Raw genomic sequence first — 17,698 nt, forward strand, 5'->3', positions numbered from 1 at the left:
CCAGCACGTTCATTCTCACTGTGGCAAGACTCCCAGAGTCGTGAGATAGAAAACTGTGGTCTTGAATCCCGTATGATTCGGAAGCAAGAATGACTATGCTGGCGAGGGCCAGCAGCAATTTACCCGACCACAATCAATGCCCCCCCAGAAAACCCTCCCCGCTGAAATTTGTGATTATTGAGGTTCTGCGGCACCATTTTCGTACAAACTTTCCGACCGAATGAATCATTCCTTCTCCGCACTTATTTTCAATTTTTTGTCGTTGTGACAGCAAGACGCAGTTCCTCCCTAACTGGAATGCCCACCTTTTCGGCGTCTCTGTTCTATCTTGATGTCATGGGAAGTGCAGGTCAGCTCCCGCTGCAAGCTATGCCTCTTGCTCCTGCCGGTTTCTCGCTGGGCTTACTCTTCGACGCTGAAGATGGTGGTATGTTCCTCCGAAACGTCGGGCTGTCTCCGAACTATACGGCGTTGCAACCCAGAAGACTGTAATCTTCAAGAATTACATCGCTTTGAGTTTGGAAGCATTAAGATACTACCCCAACGTAGTCCTGAGATTACCTTGGAAAACCAAGAAATGCTTCAACAGAATAGCCGAAGTTCAAACCCATGAACACAGGAATGCAATGTTAGTTTTCTTACTACTGAAACATAACGTTGGATCGATTTATCCTATTTTGTTCTCGTTGAACATAAAGGGACGTGATTAATAGCTTGTGGGCAGTGTCTTATAAATACTGGAGTTTCGTAGCGAAAAGATCGATGCTGACTCGAGCTATAAAAATGCTGTATCTGAAATTATTGCTAAAGATAGCACAAGTAACGGATATACCGCCAAGACTCGATCTGCGGGAATTCATTGTGTTTTAAAATAGGTTGCGCCACACGAAGTGAGGTTTACATTTTTTTCCCCCTTGGCACTACAGCCCCAGTGGGCCTAGGCCTACCTCCATGAACTTCTCTGTTCACTTCGGTTTTACTAGATCTTACGCATTCGGTAGGACTCCTTGGGCGGGTGATCAGCTCGTCGCAAGGCCTCTACCTGTACACAAACACAGAAAAACGCACACAAACATCCATGCCCTGAGTGGGATTCGAACCCACGATCCCGGCTTCCGAGCGATCGAAGACAGTACATGCCTTAGACCGCTCGGCTACCGTGACCGGTGAGGTTTACATTAGAAATGGAAATTTTCATGTTAACTTCCAAAAATGTTGAAGAGTACGCCTGAAGTTATCAAGACTCGATGAAGAACAATTACAGGGATATGAAATGGTAATCGATAGATCTACCCAATGATGTATCGAGGAGAATATCAATATTTATTTGACATATCGATATGCCTTTACCGTATAATTTCTTGGTTACATAAATTAATTTATATTTGTTAGATGTGTGGTTCTCACGGCGGCAAAAATGATCATCACTCTTTTTGGGGGGGATGTTACATCGTGTAGTCTGGTATAAATATAATGTTTCGAAGGGATCACCTACACTATTATATAGGCAAGAATCATGTAATATCAATATGAATTTAACGTGTCGATAAACCCATATCTCGTAATTACAGCTTCAACTAGTGCCGGTGTTAAAAAGTGTGGAGCTATACCTCAATTCCACCACACGTCTTCATTGCCTTGTGCTTAATTACTTAAACACAGGGACAAGTTTACATTTTTTACTTGAACAATTTATGAGAGTCTTAACTTGTAAAATGATTTCATACCGATACTGAATTCCATATCGATTTTCATGTGTAATGTTTTGCGAGCAACCTGTAGGACCCACGCTTCCTCTTGTGACAGAAGGAATTGTTATGATTGTTAAATAGGCGGTCTGGTTGGAGATAGTCACGGGGCTTTGTGCGACCGCTTCGTTACACTGGGGGCCCTGGAGACATGTATAATGGCGGCCAGTCACGCAAGCGCATCAGTCGTATTGTTCACAGAACGTTCGGGAGGCTCTGATTAGCCTATTACATTGTTTGTCTTAGTGACGTCAGATATATTCCAGCTCTTTTCGCAAGATATTTTGATGTCATCCGTAAATAACTAGACATATAGAAAAGGCATTGTGTTCATTTAAATACGTGTTTCTTTCATATAAATTTCTGTGAACAGCATTTTACAAAAATACGTCTCCCCTTTTAAAATTCTTGTCATCCAGTGCAACTTATATTGATCCCTGTTTACTTGACATTTGAATCACAGCTTGAGGTACAAAACATTGGGGAAGCGTTTTGCAGAAACTAGGTCAATATCAATATCACAGTGGCCGCGCGGTCTAATGCATGAAATAGCTTCGCCCACCCGGAGGCTGGGATCGTGGGTTCGAATCCCATTCAAGGTATGGATGTTTGCGTTTATTCTGTGTTTATGTTGTCCTGTGTAGGTAGCGGCCTTGCGTCGGGTTGATCCCCTGTCCTAGGAGTCCTACCGACTGTCTAAGATGCCCTATGCTCCAAGTGGGAGCAACAGGGAGGGATGGATAGATAGGTAGGCAGGCAGACAGGCAGAAATCTCCCTGTACTTACTTAAGCATCACGCAATGAAAGTGTATGGATGATTAGAGGTATAGATCCACACGTTCTTAACTCGACATAAGATGGAGATATGGATGTAAATGGTCAGCTTCACGCCCCAGTCGCTCTTACCTCCAGGTAAGAGCGATGCTCGTTGAACCGGAGACTGCATGAGAACCAAAGTCGATCTGAAAGTTATGGACAAGGCAACCATCTCTTTCCTTTGCTATGAATCGAACCCAGATTCCTCTGTCGTCCATCCCCTAGCCTAGTGGTTATGCTCATTGATTAAATACGATCATCGCATGAATCTCGAGAGTTTACTGTGTGTCCGCCTGTAACAGACAAAGTCAAGGCTCTTTAGTGTATTTTTAAAGGAACCATGATAGGTCAGTCTGTGTAGAGTGGGTATGGGAAACTGGATATATGACGCCGTGTACTTCTGTACCTTCTGTCTCCATATTCATGATAAGGAGTGAAATTCAAATCTCCTATAATGATAAGTAGTTTAGAAGCAGATTTCTTGTACTTCTTGTTAACTTCCACCTATGTTTAACGTAATTTCTTTTAAAATAAGTGAAATGCAGCACCCCCCCACCCCCCTCACGTTCTAAGAACCGCCGGGTCGCCGCCCTAAAGAGCTCTGGTTCAACTACAGCTCTGTGTTTTTTCCTTTTTGCCGGCGCTTGCATAATTGGGCCTGCGTGCCGGAAAATTAATGATGAACTTCTGTTACTTACTTACTTACTTACGGAGCTGCGCCCTTCTTGAGGAGAAGCCAAATCTGTATCTACTCCAAGAATTTCCCGGCATTTTATGGAACCCGAAGGTTCTTTACCGTGTTAACAAGAGCCCTCCACTGGTTCCTATCCTGAGCCAGATCAATCCAATCCATACCATTCCATCATATCTCTCTAAGATCCATTTTAATATTGTCCACCCACCTACGCCTTGGTCTTCCCAGTGGTTCTTTCCTTCTGGCTTTCCCATCAATGTCCTATATGCATTCCTCTTCTCCCCAATTCGTGCTACATGCCCTGCCCACCTCATCCTCCTTGACTTGATCATTCTAATTATTTATGAACTTCTGTTAGGCATTTAAACTACATGTAGTCGTCTGAGTGCTGAACTCCACTTTCGGGCGAAAATGAGATAATGCACTTTTCTGATGCCTGGTGTTGTGTTGTGCTATCTCCACGCACTTCTATGGGTTTGTCCAGCTTACAAGTGTGAGATTTCAGAATGTGTTTCGCTCTGAGTCACATTTAAACTGTAGTTGATTCCCCAACTTCAGATCCAGTTTCTAGAATTTGTACGTTGGTGGATATAGTACACTCTAGTTCTCAGGTGGCTTAAGTGCGCGAACTAGTTCAGTGTGCCGTTTCAACAGGTGTACCGACATTCACAGGTAGTCATAGCGTTTCTCAAACATAGTAAACCCTCGCTAATCCGGACGTCGGATAATCCAAATCGAAATATTAACAAGTGACAAATGCTGTTCACAGTTGATTACATATTGTACCGTGTTTTGTCACTGAAGACGCAGTTCAGATTGTTAATTGGTTTATTTAACAACTTACAAATCGTAACTACAATTACTGATAACACAGTTGCGGGTTTTCGCAATTTATAAACCCTGTACAATAATCTGTTCACTCTATCTTCAATATCTTCTATCTATCTTCTTCACGTAGTCACAGTACGATACGGGAGCTATACCAGTGTCACTGTATTACACACTCCCAGTAACTTCTCACACCGTCGGTGTGCACGTTCGCGATTCACTCGCTACAACTGAACTCAATACTCAATAGTCAAAGTCAAAGTAACATGGCGACTGACGGTCGGGGCTCATAACCAGATTTTCTTTTTCTTTATATGAAAGTTACTGTCCTGTTCATTTGGGGCGCCCTCTCTAACGAGAGGTCGGGTCTGTCATTTGTCAGTCATAGTCTGTGTTAGTAAGTCTATTGTCAGTATTTACATATATGTATTTACAAATTTAATCTTAATTCCTATTTCTGTGTACAATATATACAAGGCCTCTGTCAATCCAGGCTCAATACAGCAGATTTTGCCCTATTTCTAGTAGTATTCGCTACCACAGTAGTCTAGTCACTTGAACGGTCGTATGCCTGACCGCCGCCAAATTTAAGCCTCTTATACTTTGTGTCGGGCTTCGCCTTGTCCGATGTTGCGAACATTCTCATTTTCATGATTTTATAGGACTTCTGCTTCTTTCCTGCATAATTTTGTTATATAGTCATAAACGTACGGGACAATACTCAATACTGACTGATACTCCTGTTATGTAGCTTCTGCACTGACAACACAGAAAACAGTTACGTGATAGCTTTCACTGTTGTGTGACGTCATGTTTACCGATTGCCTAGCAACAGCCGCTGCACGGGCTCCCCAGATGCGTGACGCCGTGTTTACAAAGGCGTTGTTCGGCAACGCTGGCGAGGGTTTATTGCTGCATAGTAACCGCGGCATCCAACGCTACGTCACCGCGGGGGAGGGGGCGGAGTGATCACTGGCCTGTTACCGTAGTAGCGACAGCGCTCCGATGTTGTTACGTTACCGCTGGCGGGGGAGGGGATGTCCTCCATAGAGCAATACGTCACACTGCTCCCTTCTCAAGGCTGTTCGTGCCGAATAACCTAACAGTTCATCACCGGTCTTATTTTTTTTCTTTCGAGGCTATTCTTCCAACGTTTTCTTTCTCTTTTTTTTTTGCTTTGTTTTCTTTCTTCCCGTTGTCCGTTCTTCAACCGCTACATTCGCTCCCTTCTTATGGTTGCCCGTCTCGAGCAGCCCCATGATAAGGCGCGAGCCGGTCCAGGTGTACTAACAACATTCTCGACCTAGAGTTCTTCTGGATTCTGCATACCACGTCGTTTATCCGGGTTACTACTTTGTAACGACCTTCCCACGAAGATTGAAGTTTAGGTGATTTCCTTTTTCTGCGGGCTGGGCGATAAAGCCAAATTCTGTCGCCCTCGTGGTAACCTGTGGAGTTGGCCAGTTTATCGTACAGAGTTTTCATCCGGTCACTGGCGAGTTTCAGGTGTTGTCGGGCATAATTGTGTATGTCGTGTAGGTGGCCCACCAAGTCTGCTGCATAATCGGTTGTGGGTAGTTCCTTGTCTGGGGGTACCCCAAAAAGCAGGTCGCAGGGCAGTCGGAGATCTCGTCCGAACAGTAGACTAGCAGGGGTCAAGCTCGTAGTGTCGTGAGTGGATGCCCTGTAAGCTAGGAGAAAGAGGGGTAACCTCTCATCCCAGTCCCTCCGGTGGGTTGCGACGATCTTTTGCAAGTGCTCCTCGATGGTTTTAATGTAGCGCTCCACCATGCCATCCGACTGTGGGTGCAAGGGCGTGGTGCGCGTCTTGCTCACTCCCAGGCGTTGCAAAATTTCTTGCAGCAGAGGAGACTCAAAATTACGGCCTTGGTCACTGTGCAACTCCCGAGGTATGCCGAAACGGCAGAAGAAGTTGGCAACCAGTACTTCCGCTATTGCCGATGCTTCCTGATTTGGAATAGCGTATACTTCCGGCCACTTGGTAAAGTAGTCCATAGCGATCAGTAGGTATCGGTTTCCTTGGTCGCTTCGTGGGAAGGGCCCTGCGATATCAATGGCTATTCTCTCGAAGGGAGCCCCGACATTATACTGGTGCATTTGCCCACGATTCCTGGTCTGCGTTCCCCGACTGGCTGCACATGTGTCACACTGTCGACACCATTTCTCAATATCGGTTCTTGCTTGGAGCCAGTAGAATCTCTGCCGAACCTTATTCAGGGTTTTGTTAACACCCAAGTGACCTCCTGACGGTCCACCATATAGTTCGCTCAGAACGTCCTTCATCCCGCTTCGAGGAATAAATATCTGGGCTACTTGACGTCTTCCGTTAGCGGATTCCCAGCTGCGCTCTCGTATGCCGTTTCTCACAGCGAGCGATTTCCATTGGGCCCAGTAGCATTTGTACGTGGGGCTCCGATCCGCGATATCTTGCTTCATGTTCTCGGCCCATTTCATTATTAACCTTCCTTTCATAGGGGCAGTCATTCCCGAAATGGCCCAGTTCTCCACAACTCCAGCACCCTGATTGTCTTCCGTCTCTTCGTTGGGTGGGGGGCGATCGGTACTTCCGGTATGTCTTGGTGCTATCTTCATGAGGTCTGGCTGCTACCAGTACCACCTGCAGCTCTAGTGCTTGTCGGAGGGCCTCGTTTACCGTCTTCTCCCCTCCCAGCAGCAGCTGAATTTTTATATCGGCATCTCGTATTCCGTATACGTAGGCTTTTCCTGCCTCTCTTCCTATGTGATCTGCAGGTAGAGTGGGGTAGGCACGACGGGCAAGCAGTTCGATGGCCGTGGCAAAGTCTTGCAGGGATTCTCCATGGTTCTGTGTCCTTGTTCTTAATTGGCAGTGGTAGGCAGCTGCAAAGTGTTGGTCCCCGAAACGGTCCTCTAGTGCCTGAAGTGTTTCCTCGTAAGTTGTATTTGTCGGAATGCCGGATAGCACTTCTACCGCCCAGCCCTTCAAAGCGGTGATCAGGTATGTTGATTTTTCCCTGTCCGTCCATTGGTTGTGTTCCGCTACGGTCTCGAATTGTCGCCGGAACACGCTCCACGTTGAATTTCCGTTGAATATCGGTGGCTGAGCTGTGCTCGCGGCGCCCGTTGATGTGTTTTCCCTTTCGGCCCTCGTCTGCCTCGTCTCGTCCAAACGGGCTCGGAACTCGCGTTTGGCCTCCACAATTGCTGCGCAGGTTTCATTGTAGTTTTTCGTTAGGTGTTCCTGGAGTTTTGTTGTTTGCGCGCAGAGGGGCACTTCTGCCGTCTGTAATTTTTCTTTTGTCATTTCAATCTTCTCAGTTAGTTCCGACTGGAGAATCCGTTGGTCGTGTTCAAAGATCGCAAAAATGTTTTCAATTCTATGTTGGATTGTGTCATCCAACCCTGACCTCATAGATCGCATTGCGGCCTTCATTTCTTCCTTGTCGGCCTTCCTATCGGCCGCCGCCTTCTTGGTTGGCATCTAATTTGGCCATTAAATCGTCATTCTCTTTCTTCCTCTATCTCGGGTTTAAACGCGGACACCATTTACATGTGGCTGGCGCCCATTTTTCTCGCATGGCTTTCGTCCTTGCTTTGATAGCTCTTGTTTCTGTCGGCCAGGAGCAAATGGTGGCCAAACTGAAGGCCGATAGGAAGATATAGTGAACAGATTATAGTGCAGGGTTTATAAATTGTGAAAACCCGCAACTGTGTTATCAGTAATTGTAGTTACGACTTGTAGGTTGTTAAACAAACCAATTAACAATCTGAACTGCGTCTTCAGTGACAAAACACGGTACATTTGGTGTCAAAATTGCTTTACGAACTTGAACACGCCTTAATTTACGACGAAATGTTGAAACGAGTGTTACACTACCACATGATGAAAAATGAAGAAATGTTGGAACGCCTGCTGGCCGCCCAAGAAGATTTCATGGCAAAATTAGACGCCGACTCGGAAGCCTGGCAAGAAGAAGAAAAGCCGGCCTCAGTGGACACGAAACCTGCGGCGGCACAGCAAGAAGAGGTCCCCATTGTGATACCGGTCGTAGAACTTGAAGAAACAATGGATACCAGAAAAGAGACGAGAGCCTGCCAAGAGATGGAGGCACGTCTAGAAGAAAAAGAGCCGACCTCAGTGGACAGGAAACCTGAGGTGGCCCAACAACGAGAAGTCCCCAACGAAGATGCCGTAGTGAAACCGGTCAAAGGACAGAAGAAGCGGTATAGGGGCAAGAAGCAAGCTGCAGGGCGACGCGGAGAGCCACTGGAAGTAACCCGAGGAATTTGTGGATCCCGGATGAAGTTGGCTGCCTCCTGCAGGAAGGTGTCCCGCCGTGCAACAGTGGCATGGCTCAAGAGGAATATCTTCAGGAAATCTTGGACCCAAAGAAATTGTGGACCGCAGAAGAGAAGCGACACAAGGATGTGTGGCACAACGCAAGAGAGACATCGTGAAGAACAACCTTACTCAGGGAACTGGTGGACCCGGGAGGAAGCGATTGGTCGCGGCCGATATGTAACATTTATGAATGCAGATGAGTCACTTCTCTGTTGAGACAAAACTTAACAGTTTCTTCAAACCCGCATTATTACGTTCAAAAACAAGTACGTACAGCTTCTGAATCTCGTGTGGATGAATAAATATATTGTCTTTGCAATTTTTAAATAAAGACTCTACAGTGATATTTTTTTTTATTTTTTTTATTGCCACTGCTTATATCATTAAATTTTCCATTTATTTGTGTTCTATTTTTCTTACTTCTAGGGCTGCCTTTCGTTTCACTAACACGGATTATCGATTAATCCGGATTAACCCCCCCCCCCAAGAAAGTAGTCCGAATTAGTTAGGGTTTACTCAATTAGCTTCCTCGGATGTGCTTCAGTCTATTTCGTTTGCTTCCTCATGTTGACAATTCCGTAAACATTTGAGGTTTTCGATTTTGACTGCGATGGAAATTTAGATTGTGGTTTCTTGGGTTATAACGTCATTCAGTCTGGTTACCAACATTCTGCTGTAAAGATGGAAACATATTGAGTTTGAGGTTATCACGGCGGTGACTATGTTGTAACGCCGTGTACTCGTAGTACGGAGATAGCCCGACATTTTGCCTCCTACTTGTTGGTTTCCTGCTGGATTTTTCGACACTGAAGATGGAGGCAATATGTTCGTCTGAAACGTTGGGCTGTCATGGAACTGTATGGCGAAGAAGATCAGAAGATCAGAAGATTTTAATCTTCATGGAAACATGAATTTTTAAGTACTTCCAATATGGAAGCTCTGTGTTAGAAACAGTGCCTTCTGTTAACCGTTATAATGGGAAAGGAGGGAAGGAAGTAAATTATGGAAGGAAAGAAGGAAGGGGTGCAGGATGAATATATTGTGGTTTGTAGACCCGTTGCTAGGCAACGACCTCGAAACAAACAACTAGACAACGGCCTTTAAACTTCAACAGAGTGTAGTTGTTTTCTGTACGGTCCGTGCCGCGATGTTATGAGCAGGACAGTTAGTTGAGTTGCGTTGGCTAGTGAGTGACTCAATCAGAGGCCGGGGACAATTCGGGAACCCAGAAAAAGGTGGACGTTCCGCCGTTGGAAGCCGCTACCAAGCACCGGTTAGTGAAGCCGTGACTGTGGTCACTAATATGTGTTTGTAATAGTGAATTGTAAGTGTAGTCACGCGCTGTATCAAAGAGTCCAGTAAATCCGACCATCAAACCAACCCATCTGTAGTCGCATTTGATATACATGAGGATATGAATGAGACAATTCTTTGTTGACTTCCAAAGGGCCTCTTCCGATAGTTCATAACACTGAAATTTGTCTCACAAGATATTGATCTACGGTTCTACTGAAGGGAGTTTCACAGTTAGAGACTTTGAAATGTACAACAAGTATGGCGAATGTCATTGTTTCCGGGGACACAGTGGTTTCTGAACATAAATGCCACGTTCCGGGAGTACAATGGTAAGCAGAATGCGAGTTTCCATCAACATCAAAACGTGTGAATGTCTGATATCCCGCAGAGGGTGGTGGGGGACAGGGGTGACGTAATTGTACGTGTGGGAGGGTGGGGCTCATCCATCAGACATGTCACCACAGCGCCACGTGCAGAAGCGCCTTCATTACAAAGCAAAACGCTGTAAAATTTCAAGTAATTTGGGGAGGACACATACAAGTCAATAAAGAATTATCTTAAATTGCAACTGTGGTTACAAATTATTATTATTATTATTATTATTATTATTATTATTGGGGCACGCGGTAGCGTAGTTGGTTGAGGCACTATGCTACAAGCCGGAAGGTCGCGGGTTCGATTCCCGATGAGATCATTTGATTTTTCAATTGAACTAATCCTTCCAGCCGTACTATGACCCTGAGGTCGAGTCAGCCTCTAACAGAAATGAGTACCAGGAATCTTCCTGGGGGTAAAGGGGCGGCCGGCGCATAAGGCTGACAACCTCACCGCCATCTGTGAGCCGATTGTATAGAAAATATGAAAGCCTCGGCGTCTCACAACCCTATGGGCCTCCACGGCCAGTTACGGGGATAGTTTTACCTTTTATCTTCTTCTTTCTCTTCTTTTTCTTCTTCTTCTTCTTCTTCTTCTTCTTCTTCTTATTATTATTATTATTGTTGTTGACTTTATTCTGGCAAAAGTTTGGCGTCTTCAGTTTCCACAGCAATCTATTCTCCCAGTTTTATCTTCCAAATTTCGATCTCCCGTAATGGACTTGATATGTGACATATGAGGTTCTCGCAGCTGTTGCTTTGCACATCAATATCTTCTGGGATGTGTCGCCTTTTAATCGGTAGAAGTTTGCTGATTTTTCGGAGGAACGTATTACCTCCATCTTTATGGTCGAAGAATAAACCAAACAACCAACGGATATCAGCTCTTAATATTTTGATATGAAGGCTGAAATTCAGAATATCTTAACAAGAATAGGCGACCATTGCTTGTCAACGGCGCGGCAAACACTTATCCGTGGCAACGAATAAACACGCAACAATATAGAAAATGTCAGAAGCGGTGTTTTCTATGCGGCCCGTGCCGAGTCTGTGTAGTGAGGACAAGCGGGAATTTAGTCTGATCATGAATCCCATGAGACTCGGAACCAAGAATCGCCGTGCTGGCGAAGGACAGCAGCAATTTAGCAGGCAGTTAGTCTGTCAGAAGTCGGAGTAGGTGGTTAGCAGTCTGGAGTTGAATTGTTAGCAGCCGCTACATAGCAACGACTAGTGAACAAACAGAAGACTTTATATGTGCTGGAATTGTAGTTATTTGTAGATGTGTAAATCAGTAAGATAATTATACGGGTAGTTATTTGTAGTTGCAAGTTAACAAGTGTTCAATAAATCCAATTATCAACCCAAACCCCGTGTCTAGTCACTAACACGTGACAATGTTTATTTTCTTGTCAATAACTCTTTTTAATTTAATTTTTAATTCAGTGGCCATATTTTACCTCCCTATCTCACTGCATAATAAAACCGTAATGTAATTCGTGATATAATGGTAACACAGTGCGCCAACAGAGCGCTGCATGCGCTGCTTGCGGGTCGTAATAATTCTTTCGCTAGTCTCTCCAAATAAATGTCGCGATAGAGCCTTAAAATAGGACACAGCTTTCGCAGCCACATTCTTTGCCTTTGTCATTCGCTATCATCCACCCATTGAACACTGTATAGTCCCAATTAATTATAGGATCAGTAAATAAAATTGTCCCTGTGGTTAATTAAGCATCGGGTCATCAAGAGACATGAGTGGAGATATACCGTATTTACGCATGTATAGGCCGCACATTTTTTGCCAAAAATTCAAGAGGAAAACTGGGGTGCGGCTTATATTCGAAATATTCGAAATCACACTTCATTTAAAAAAAATATATATTCATAATTAGTAATACAGGATGTTCTACTCATGAAATAATATTCCAAGAAAATTATTTTTTCTATAATTTCTGTCTGAAAATTGTGCTGCGGCCTATACATGCACGCGGCCTATACATGCGTAAACTAGACCAGGCATGGCATTCTTAACCTCAACATTAGAGGCGAGTGGTCAGTTTCACCCTCCGGTTGCTTTACCCTCGCGAGAAGAGCACTCAGTATCCACTGGATAGGCCTCAGAGCTGGTTTGAGAAAAGAAACCTTTTGCCTCTGCCGGGAATAGAGCCCCAACCACTACACATAAATAAACAGAAATTTGATACCAGTTTCGATGTAATCCTCGTGTAACGAAGGATCTGCACACGAAAATATCCTGTAGTGTCGCATTAATGCTCACACTTGCAGGCGAATCTCCTCTGTTAGCGAGAACTGCTTTCAAATTGAGACATGTGTAATGACTTCCACACTCCAGCTCAGAGTGTCTTGCAAGGGGTGGCAGATGTGCTGCACAATTAACTTAGGGGTGAATAATTGGTGGGGGTGAGTAGCGGACACCTGCACCGCACGTGCAGAGGGAGTAAGTCCTGATTGTTTTAACGCGTCCCAATTTATCAACCGTGACGTACTAAATCCGGATTATCCTTGGAACTGATCTCACCCATATGTGACTCGATACAGCTTAATGGCTGTAGTGAGGCGGTCGCGCGGCTTCCAGTCAGCTTTGTCACCCGCCCTGGAATTTACTTTTCCTATTTTATGACCAGGAGTCGGGATAGGTCCATCAGTATAGCGACGAACTACAGGCTGGGCGGCCTGGGTTCGATTCCTGACGACAGCAAGATTTTTCTCCTCTCCACAGCGCCCAGAGCGGCTCTGGGGTCCACCCATCCTCATACACAACGGATACCGGGACAATTTCCCCGAGGTTAAAGCGGCCGGGGCGTGAATCTGAAACCCCACCTCCATCTAATGCCGAGGTCAAGAATGGTGGAACTATACTTCCATTACCCCGTATGTCTTCATGGCAAAGATAAAAAAGTAACGCTGTCCCTGTAACAGGAAGTGGAGGCCCATAGGATTGTGAGACGTCGAGGCTCCCACATTTTCTAGACCAGGCATGTCCAACTTCAAACAGGTTGTGATCGACTTTTTAGTGTCAAAACTGCCAGTGATCTACCACCCCCTCCTATCGTCGTACCTCACTTTAAGTAAAAATATTGGTAAAAATAACACGACACATGATGTTTATTTCAAAAGCAACATACATTGAAAGTACAGACTACTTTAACACGTATTTTCCCTTCAAAATCTGAATATAATTATATTATATTAAAGTTAATTTACATGCTTTTCACGTATAATTTCCTTCTAGGCCTATGAGATCGACCAAAAATCGTCCCGCGATCGACGCGTTGGACATATCTGTTCTAGAGAATCGGCTCACAGATGGCGGACAGGTTGTCAGCCCTTTGCGCGCCGGACGCCCATTAATCAGGAAGATTCCTTGTACTCGTTTGTTATAAGTTGAGTCGACCCCAGGGTAATAGTGCGGCTGGAAGTATTAGGTCAACTGAAAATTTCAATGACCTCATCGGGAATCGAACCCACGACCTTCCGGTTTGTAACCTAGTGCTTCAAGCACCTACGCTATCACGTGGCATAGTGCTTAATTAAGCTCAGGGATAACTTTATCTTTTTATGGTTATTTGACGATGCTACTAGTAGCTCAGATTGTATAGTGTCGAAAGCTGAGATGATTTAGAGAATAATCAATTAGAAATTTTGTGGAACAAAGATATCGTGGTCTATTTTGACATAATATACCTGCATTCCCGTGAAGAGTCTGAGGAAAACTGTGAAAATCCTCAGGATAGCCAGTCTCTAAGCTTGACCGCGAATTTCCCGACGTACTGTAAAGCGACGTCCATCTTTCTTTAAATAAAGTCGCAACGTAAATTAAACTCACTGAGCACAAAACGCCAAGAGACATAGACATGTCCCGTTTGGGACAGATTTCTATTTATCCCTTTCCATGCTGAGATTTTTTTCTGATTTAGATTGAAGTATCAGAGAACTTATGGGCCTGTGTAATTTTGTAACCTAACGTGTCAGGAGACTATCTGTACATCTGTAACCCAATCTAACTCAGCCAAATCTGACATATTCCAAGTCCATGCAGCAGAATCCTTGAGAAGCCAATACTTGCTTAGCCACTCAAAAAAATCCTAGCATTTTATGGAACCCCGAAAGTTCACTATCGTGTTCACAAGAACCCGAAACTGGTTCCTATCCCGACCCAGATGAATCTAGTTCACGACTTCCCATCATATTCCTTCAAAACCCATCCTCCCATGTATTTCTAGGTCTTCCTATTGGTTTATTTTCTTCAGGTGTTTTCTGTTGGAGAAAAGCGCGCGATACAAAAAAAAATAGGAAATATGTTGAAAATATACGTTCTTTGTGATCTGCCACATGCTATTATAAATACATGGAACTCTACTTAACCTTACCAGTATTAACCACTTGCAGGTTGCGGTCGTACACATGTCTTTTGACTTAACATATTACAAACTATGGTCATGGGTCCCGACGGGGCCCGAAACCAAGGATGACTATGCTGGCGAAGGCCAGTAAAAAATTACAGCTCTGATCTAGATTACGTTATGATAGGAGTCATCTGGGTTGTGATATTGTGAAGAGGCGTAAGTGTTCACGAGCATTTCGGTGGAATATACTGCCTCCTTCTTGAAGGTATAAGACAAATTATCGGTGACGTAACCCAGTAGGCCACAGTCTCCCTGCCATGGTTCCTAACCCTCACATCCATGCTGTTGCAGTTCGATCGTGAGTTCAAGGCCAAGCGGCTGGGGAATTGGGAGGTTCCGAAGTGGTACCCCGACCGTCCGAGGCCTCCCAGAAAGACACCCACCCGAATCATAGTGAACGAACGCGGTCATCTTCTTCCAGGAATTCAGCGTGCTCCTGGGGACTCCGCCTGGGGCAACTACAAAGGCACCTGGGACTTGCCCAAAAAGATTTCCCGCAAGCTGGGTTAGTATCTAGGCCCTATGTACGAGTGTGCGTGTATGTAAGACGAGAAGCTTCCCGCTGAATGGTACACTTTAACTGCTTTTGGTCGTGTTTTATTTCTTTCTTTCTTAGGTACTTTAACAACGCTTTCCTTATTGAGACCATGTAGCGTCAGATGGTAGGATGATAAGTAACTGGGAAGGATTTGAAAGGAAACGGTCGTGGCCTAATCGAGGTACTGTTACAGAATTTGCCTCGAATGAGTCATCCTTACGGTTCACTGTGCCTCAGTTGGTAACATGAGGCTAGTAATGCCACTGCCCAGAATTGTCTTGTCTGTATATAACTGCCGGCAAGGAAGCTCAATTGTCTCGTTACCAATGCTGATTCCAAGCAATAACAGTTCATAAAACCATTCTCTCACTATGGGTGATGTCCACAACTCTGTTCTTTCCATCCCAGTTTCTAATATCTCAAACACAATTTAGAATATTTTATTCATTTTAATAACTCTGGTCGGAACCCTCTGAAGTTGACCTAAAAGCTGTAATATGTCGGGTGAATTAATCATTTATTAATTAAATTATGTGTTATATTAAATAGTGCTCTGTGATTAGAAAAATACAGCAAAATGGCAACAATGACTTCTGTAATTTTCTTATGACGTATACCAGCATACATGTTTAAAATTTTAAACTTATGAAAATTACTACGTTTTAGAGGCTGGATCTTGCATCCGTCTTCAGGTAAAAACTTAAAAAAGGAGACGCCTACAATGTAGGACACGGATGCCGCAAGAAAATGTCCTAATAACTTTTAAAGGACTTCATCGTCTCCTATCCCATTTATTTAGTAAAATATTTGCGAATTTCTTCTGCATACTGCAAAATTTTCCTCCATTTACATATTTCCTACGTTTCACACTTAAACATTTAGTATAACACGGACCTAATTATGATTTCTGATCCTTAATCGCTTGAAATAAGTAATTCCGTTACGGAAGTTTTACCAATAATTATGAAGCCATGATAGCTCCATCGTTATAGCGACCAGGCTACTGACTGGAGGGGGATAGATTCCCGGCAGGGAAAACATATTTTCTTTTCTCCACAGCGTCCAGACAGGCTCTGAGGCCCACCCAGCCTCCTATCCAATGGGCGCCGAGGGCTGTTTCCCCGGGGGTAAAGTGGCAGGAACATGAAGCTGACCACTCACCTCCATCCAGTGTCCAGGTTATTAATGGTGGAGCCATACCTCCATTTTCACATACGTCTTCATTTCGTGGTGCTTAAATAAGTACAGAGGCAAATTTATCTCTGCATATATAAATGTTCATTGGTTATTCCTGACAACTGATGAACAAAAGCCAAACCCCGAGGGATGAATTATGACTTAAGGGGGATAAGTTTCCCCACAGTACATCAGAACTAGCTGCAAGAACGCCGTTGCGTTAGTAACGAGGTGGGAATTAAACAGTTTGTTTGATGTTCCAGCATACGAGTTGACACAACCGCCTTTATCACGCCTCACCCCATGGGAACGCCGTTCCTCCCACGTTCCTTTGACAACGCCCGGCACAGTTGTGAGCACACAGGTGGAGGATAAAGAGGGAAAGACCGAGGTTTCGCTTCCTCAGCACGGAGACAAGGAAAATAATCCAACTGGTGTGAGTAGTGCCACTCTTGCTTTCACACAGTTGCATGAATTTTTGAGTTTAGATTGCTTAGCATTGTTATTTTAATCCAAAAGTTCGGGGGCTCGATTCCTGTTGAGGTCATTGGATTTTTCAATTGACCAATTCCTTCCAGCCGCACTATGGCCCTGGAGTCGACTCGGCCTCTGACAGAAATGAGTACCAGCAATCTTCCTGGGGGTAGAGGGTCGGCGCGTCGGCGCGTAAGGCTGACAACCTCACTGCCATCTGTGAGCAGACTCTCTAGAAAATGTGGGAGCCTCGACGTCTCACAACCCTATGGCCCTCCACGGCCTGTTACAGGGATAGCTTTAATTGTTTGCCTTAACCCCACAAATAGCAAGGAATAGCCTAACAATAAACTGCTGCTGGTTCTCGCCAGCACAGTTATTCTTGGTTTCGGGCGACCCATGACCAAATTTTATTCGTTCCAAAACCCCCTCTTCTACGGGAAGAGGGGATGGTGTTTCTGAATGAGCGCCACATTTGTTGCCCCGTAAATCCGGGCGAATGTGCCCGCACTCACGCAGCGTCCAGGTAAGGACATTGTACGCTATGGACATATGCACACTTCGTCACTTTACCATAATAATATATAAGATATACAGAGGCCCTCTATCAATATAGTAACCTCTCTAACGCCTTAAATACTAACATTCTACTAATATATAAAAATCCTGTTCGTACCTCACAGGAAAAGCATTATCTCCGCTACAGAGAAAACCCGGTTAATGCTGTTTAAGGAGATAATCGCTGTTTATTGTGAGAACCATACGGAACACACACATATCAATCTGTGGACAGAATTCATAGTCTTAGTGTATTAAAGCAGGCGATATACACAGTAACCACTTGGCTTCAAGGTGCTGAGATGTAAATGGATGTTAAGAATGAAACGGTCGTTGCTTCATTTAGATAATTGTCTGTTTATTTGTAATTATAGTAACATACGTAACAAGATGTACAACAGATAGTACGATGAAAAGGTTAAAACTA

The 17,698-nt window shown here is 44.4% G+C and overlaps 1 protein-coding gene across 5 annotated transcripts in view; it reads left to right on the forward strand.

Moving 5' to 3' along the window:
* The window catches only part of LOC111874200, a 40,298-nt gene that overhangs the window by 17,559 nt on the left and 5,041 nt on the right, over positions 1–17,698 (forward strand). For 3 of the 5 annotated variants that reach the window (XM_033755369.1, XM_023869496.2, XM_023869494.2), the window contains 2 exons: positions 14,817–15,030; positions 16,503–16,675. The gene's annotated coding sequence lies outside the window, so the exon portion shown is untranslated. The remainder of the gene's footprint in view (positions 1–14,816; positions 15,031–16,502; positions 16,676–17,698) is intronic. The other 2 variants (XM_033755370.1, XM_023869497.2) reach the window with 1 other exon arrangement.

The sequence above is a fragment of the Cryptotermes secundus genome, unplaced genomic scaffold (genome assembly GCF_002891405.2).
Source record: "Cryptotermes secundus unplaced genomic scaffold, Csec_1.0 scaffold26, whole genome shotgun sequence".
In the NCBI taxonomy this organism is placed as follows: domain Eukaryota; kingdom Metazoa; phylum Arthropoda; class Insecta; order Blattodea; family Kalotermitidae; genus Cryptotermes; species Cryptotermes secundus.